Source organism: Gossypium hirsutum, chromosome A03 (assembly GCF_007990345.1).
Source record: "Gossypium hirsutum isolate 1008001.06 chromosome A03, Gossypium_hirsutum_v2.1, whole genome shotgun sequence".
NCBI classification, from domain to species: Eukaryota; Viridiplantae; Streptophyta; class Magnoliopsida; order Malvales; family Malvaceae; genus Gossypium; species Gossypium hirsutum.
Window position 1 is genome coordinate 38,014,836 of NC_053426.1, and position 6,895 is coordinate 38,021,730.

Genomic DNA, 6,895 nt, shown 5'->3' on the forward strand with positions numbered 1-6,895 from the left:
AAACAATGGGAATGCTTTCATGGACTGACACTTGTCAAACCAGGATTTGCAGCATTTAACAAAGGTCGAAGACATAAACGTAGATCTAGCAAGTAGGTGATTCTGTAACTCCAGCCATTCCCTGCCATGAGTATGATGAATCTATCTGCTCCAAGATATAGGTAGTAGAAATTTGAGATCCCAAGGATGCCAACTATTTCCACCATCATTTATCGCGTCAAATGAAACAGAAATCGAACCTTTCACTCGGAAAAAGCAACATTCATCACATTCACAATCCACCTTGGCCCACAAACCAATGTGAGTGTATGACACTGACATGCTGACAGCAAATTTCAGTTTAAGTTCATTTAACTTCAACAAGACAGAAGCAGTAGTCACCAATTAAATTGTCTAGTACAGAGGTTCTTTTATCACCCAACAAACCAACAATTGCAAAATCTGAGGTTTGTGATTTTGTCAACTTGCATCGCCACACAAGTTTGTTGGCAATTATTTCCCGCCCAATTCATACATGGTCAGCACAGAAGCTGTCTGCAATTATTGAAAATGGCTGGGTGAGGATGACAGTCATGGTTGCCTAGGTACTTCATACCTTCCGAACCAAGAGGATCAATGACCTGTCCAAGTAATGTCTCAGCTATGATTTGTCATCATCTATCATCTGCAAGATGATGCCTGATGACTTTTCTTTGTTCATCCAACTCGTACCAGGCTTTAAATTCAGAGCTTGAAAAGAAGGCCTCCAAATTAGTGATTTCATACTCTTCAGCCTACACAATGTAATTAAAATCCAAAATTAATATGGCCTAACATCATTAGCAAAAGAACAACGTCATGGTACCTTGGCTTGCAGATCTACTACTATTATATCAACATAGTTAAGCATTTGAGTTGATCCAGAAAGTATCTCTTCAAAGCGCATTGCATTATTCACAAGCTCCCTAAGAAGTACAAGGAGCAGTCCATGGTAGTCCTTCTTGAAGGTTATATATTGCCTGAAGCTCTGCAAAATACATCAGATTCTTCTCAGCCTCATTACGACAAACATATTTTGTTTTTTGAAGAATGAAAACAACCAACTTTTGGCCTTCAAAACATATCTAACAATCAACAATTCAACCAGAAGAGCATAAGCAAATTTCATTGTTGAATTCAGACAGCTTTTAGAGAATCAATTAAAGCTGTAAGATATTCGATTCCTCTCACAGCCTAGCCTATCAATAATAAATTGCTTTTAATTTAGAATTTATGCATTAGACAATCAGAAATTCTCGGGAAAAAACAATTAGCACATCTGGCAAATTGCATAAGAAAATCCAAGGGTTTGAATAGAGACAGAATTTAGATAGAAAGCAATAAAGTGAGCAATGCATCTTGTATGAAACTCTTAAAAAAGAGCTTATAAACCAAGTTCATGTAACAGAGAAATTCCCAGAGATTATAACTCCAAAATCAGTGAAAATTTAAATAATTAGGATCATAGCTTGATACGCAGCATCATAAGATAGCAAGGCATGAGATAATACTATATCAAATGGTGAATTCATTCATACATAAAGGAATAGACCTAAACACAACAAACTAGCAACTGCCAAACCATCAGAATAACGACATCAATGTATAAGCGCCATTCTTGAGAAATGCAGGCCATGAGAATACCATCTGCCCCAAATAATATATTGCCAAAATATAGAGGAAAAAAGTACAAAATACTTCATACCTATTCTGGACAAACATATAAGAGGGAAAAACATACTGCATTATGGCATTTTTTTTAAAGGTATTTCCGTATTTGCACCTTATGGAGAAAGTTCTTGAAAGAGAGTGAACCTCCGGTTATACCTTTCGTAGGGCTTTTTGAACCCCAAACTTCTGTGTTGAAATGAATGACTCAAGAAGGACCCGTATAGCCATGTCTACATCTGCTTCGGTGACATGCTGCCTAAGGTGCATCCTGGCATGTGCTTCAGACATCCTGATCATCGATTCAATATGCCTAACTGCAATAGGGACGCCTTGTCCACGCTACACAGACAATTAAGAAAGCATTAGGGCATTAAAGTAAAATCACTTTCAGATCACCAGCAAAACGAGAAAAGGAATCTTACAGAAGATTCTTTTCGCAAATCAGCATAAACTTTAGTAAGCTTGGCCATATCCTTTTCATGGAACCTTGGGAATACATTCAACTTGGCATAGGTTAAATATTTCCTTAGTAATTCTTGAGAAAGAATCTGCAATGCAAACGTAAAAATTCATATGATCATTTGAAGAACAAGGTCTAAAACGTACAAGCAGTTAGGATAATAGAACAGCCACTATGAACCTTTGAATCGGCTAGTCCAACAGGGGCTTGACTCTCTTCTTGGGATTCATTGAAGGCTTTGTCATCTATATTAGCACCCTTAGGTTGTGACCTGAAATGGCTGTCAACTACAAACTTTGCAAGCATTTCATCTGTTACAGGATCAACAACATCCTGCATTTGAAATCTAGTTTTTTACCTTAATCCTACTAAGGTCTGATAATAGAGCTTTGCAAAGAAAACTAAATATTGAGTAACGAAGGGAATAACCTTAACAACACAGAGGATGTCAAAACGAGAGACAATGGGATCTGTCAACTCAACATTTTGAGAAAAAGTTTTTGACGAATCATATCTGCAAGCAAGCATGCGTATTAGTTTTATGAATTGATTCTTAACCAAAATAAGACATCCGGGAATCTAAAAAAGAAGATTCTATGTGAGAAGGATGAATGGGAATAAACAATTATTAGAAAACCAAACAAGACCAGTCATTTCAACTGGTTGAACCCAGTTTACATTAAACTGAATTACTGTCGAACTGATCAGAATTACATTGAAGTGGATTACGGAGAAGAAATGAAACAAAAGATACGGTAGAGCTAGGACAGTTATTGTATGAGGTTTACCCAATGCTAAATGCAGAGGTACATAGTAGATTGATATGAACATCATGAGCTGGCCTGCAATAAACCCAGTTTACATTAAACTGAATTACTGTCGAACTGACCAGAATTGCTAGAAAACCAGAAACCAGAAAAACGATTAAAAACCAGTAAACCGGGTTTTTTTTCTTTATCTAGTTAGGAAACCAAACTTTTGAGGTTTTATATGTTATGGGCCTTTTAACCCAATTTTAGAGAAATTTTACTTTGAACCGTTTGAAACGAAACCAGGAGTCCAGCCAATTCCAGTTTGGTTTTTTATTCATTGGGAATAATAAGGAAATGAATCCAAAGAGTGAAGAAATCCCGTTGTTGGTGCACCATATGGTCTTTGCATGATGCGCTAAACTCTAAACGACGAACCCATTGGCCAAATCATCATCTCATATATAAACCATCCATACCTTCCTCCAATTGGATTTGCAGCAGCAATGACCGAGCAACGAGCCTGGAGAGAAGTTACTATCCCAGCTTTTGATACGCTAATGCTTTGCTGCTCCATTGCTTCATGGATACTCACCCTGAATGCACAGATGTTCCAATAATTTTAAAGCTCAAGTAATCCCCTAAAAGAAAAAAAGTAAAGCAAACGACGAAAGGTGTTTGCTGAAGTTATCTAATTATAGTGGCTAAATTTATGCCAGGCTTTCCCTTACCTGTCTTGATCATTCATTTTATCAAATTCGTCAATAAGGCAAATCCCTTTGTCAGCTAAAACAAGGGCTCCTCCTTCAAGGGTCCACTCCCTGGTTACCGGATCCTTGTGCACTGCTGCTGTCAGCCCCACGGCAGAAGCCCCTTTGCCAGTGGTATAGACAGCTCTCTGCCCCGTCTTTTCAACATACCTTCAAATAAAAACCTTCAAGTTTCAAATCCATGTTCAAGATATCTGATTCAAACCAAAGAACTGAGAGAGCTAGCTCATACTTAAGGAACTGTGATTTTGCTGTGCCTGGGTCACCTAGAAGTAGTACATTATGTCTCCACGGAGTCTGTGTTTCCCTTCTACATTTTTCTCCTGGCCTCCAAACATAGCAAGAGTTATTGCAGTTTTTATGTCTTCATGACCATAGATTGAGGGAGCAATGGACTTTATCATCTGAAAAGTGGATCATCAAGCATTCAAATTAGAAATTCACCAAAAGAGAGAACTCCAATATTCGTTACAGAACAAAGGGACAGTTCAGAATAAAATAACAGTATCATGAACGACGAACCCTTTCTCCTATTTGTGGATCCTTGGCCAACTTCTCAATGTCTTCCTTATCTTCCTGAGTGAGTTTGTAGGCAGAAAAGAGATCCTGTTTCTTTGCAACATAGTTTGCCTCAACCACAGTGGCAAAGACAGGAAATCCATTTTTTGTGTTCAATGACATATCAAAATTATTTGTGTAAATGCCTGTGACTTCCTGAAAAAGTGACATGGGACGCAAAACAAAAATTGGTGTTCCTGACAGAAGAAATAGGAACAAATCAAATATAGGAAGAAGATCCTACAATTTCTTCCCCAGGACGGGCACAGTCAATTAGATCATTGAGCAATATTACTTCCTTGTATCTTGGAAGCCTTCCAGCAGGCAGAGTTCCTGGGCTTTCCTGAAGTGTGAGCTTCTGGTAGTTCCTGTATACTGTCTGCAACGAGGCAACAAAGAACATAGCAAAAAATGAAAACACGGAAAATACTTTTAATTAGATGTTGGTTGGGACGAAATTTATTAAAAAACAAAGCCACAGCTAAGATTAATCCAAACTTATTTGCAGTTCAGCAGGAGCTGTTTTGATTCTTAATAAGAAACAGAAGCTCAAAAACATTATCCAGCTTATAATCCTTTATTGTATAGAAAAACATACAGAAGTAACTACAGGTGCACCGGAAGGGAGCAAAAATTTACCTGCTCAATGTTGACAGTGAATGGGCCCTTCGATTGGCATTCGGGACAAGACCCAACCTTAACCTCTGAATATGAATTTTGAAAGAACGGTCCCAAAATTGATCCGCACTTGTTGCAATCATATTTTACCTGTTGCAATTGGGGAAAGACCCCAGATCGTCTAGTCACAACACCCCCAATACGAACCATGGTGTTCAAATGGATTTGCCTAGAAACGACAAAATGAGAAGTAAAAAACTGAAAAAATAGCAAAATAAAATTGTCAAATTGTGATATAAGAAAAGAAGAACATTCTACATTACCTAATATCACGAATTTGATCATAAATTGGAAGGTTTGTAATGCGGATATATATCTTCTGGTGGATTTTTTTGTAGTTTGGATGCAAATCAAAGACCACCCTTTGGGCAACATCTTCCATAACTTCTAGGACAGATTGAGGGGCATCAGCCAGCCAGATTGCGATATTAGAATGAAGGGAAATGAACTGCTTGTAATCAATCTCCAAGCTGCACTTGTTGGCTGCAAAATGGAACAATGAATAGCGCATACAGCATATCAATTTGTCGCTTTTAATATTGATCAAATATTTTGTTTGTGCAGTTAGTTTTCAGAAACTACAGGTTAAGGATGAATAGATGCTTTACCTGACACCACCTCATTTATGAGGCGTACATATTCTACGTCCCCATGTCCATTTTTTGGGTTCACATATGCAAGTATGAAATCCCTGAACTTTTTGAATATGAAGCGACGCACTTCATCTCTAGTAACCCACTCTCTCAATGTTCCTTGGACACGGTACATCTCAAACTCACCTTGATCATCACCTTCATCCTGAATACAACGAAAGCTAGATGCCATTTGAAATGCCAACATTATTGAAGCTGAGGAGAGGTCTGAACCTCGTAAGGGTAATCATCGGTTCGATCAGTCATAGGAACATCGTCCCTTGAGTGGCCTTGCTGTGACCTTCCTGGTGAACTCCGCAAGCCATCAGTGTCGTCATAGCTTCTTGAGGCAGACGGAGGCCTTAAATCAGCCCTCTGTCGCTTAGAAGGCCTATAATTGTCATCATCTGTGTCTGCGGTCATCATTTCAACCCCGTATATTAACCACTTCGTATACAACAGAAAAAAAATATGGACCAGATAGAGAAAAAAAAATGGGAAGCTATGGAGCACTCTACCGACCCTGATCATGGAGAAGCTGAGGGAGCTTGCGGTTGGGCATGCGAGCATCACGGGCATCAAGTTCCAACTCGGCAGCCCTGCGATCCTGCATGATCTGATCCAAATCTCTCTCATCCTCCATCGATTCATCCAACCCCACTGATTCGTACTTGTCCTGCGCACCCATCTCCCTGTAATCATCCATGAAATTATCATTGTAGAGATCTTCCCCATCGTCTTCCTCTTCGCCCACCTCATCCGGCTCGTCTCTTATTACCTCAGGTTCCACCGCCGCCTCTTCCTCGTCCGATGAGTGGCTGCTGTCATGGGGCAACTGATCCGTGTTAAACCCTGCAGATGTCGGCGATTCTGGAGTCGACGGAACCGGATTTCCGGAATCTTCTCCAGCCATTCTTATGGATTCTCTTTGCCCGCTCAATCGTATCAAGAACGGAAGGCCATCTCTTAAGGCGCACAAATAAACGATAAAACCCTTCTTTTTGGCGCGAAGTTTTGGCGGCAAAATGGTGTACATGTCATTTAATACTTGTCGTATCCATTTTTATTTTTCTTTTTATTTCTCAGTTTGCTGGGCTTAGGTTCGGTTCTCATGTTTTTTTTTTTAAGAATAATATTATTATTCTATTTTACAAAATTAATTTGAATTCATAATAGGCTTAATGATAATGTTTACATGTTTTGCCAAAATTATATTAATTATATTGTTAAGTCTTTTTTTTTACCATCAATTTTTATTCTTTTCAAATCATTTTTTAACAGATTTGATGAAAATACCATTAAAAAGTTAACAGATGATATGAAATTTTATATATCAAATATTTTTATTTAGATGTAATT

The 6,895-nt window shown here is 38.4% G+C and overlaps 1 pseudogene; it reads right to left on the reverse strand.

Moving 5' to 3' along the window:
- Positions 1-222: 222 nt before the first annotated feature.
- LOC107887314 (DNA replication licensing factor MCM2-like) lies at positions 223-6,504 on the reverse strand (annotated as a pseudogene).
- Between the last annotated feature and the right edge of the window lie 391 nt (positions 6,505-6,895).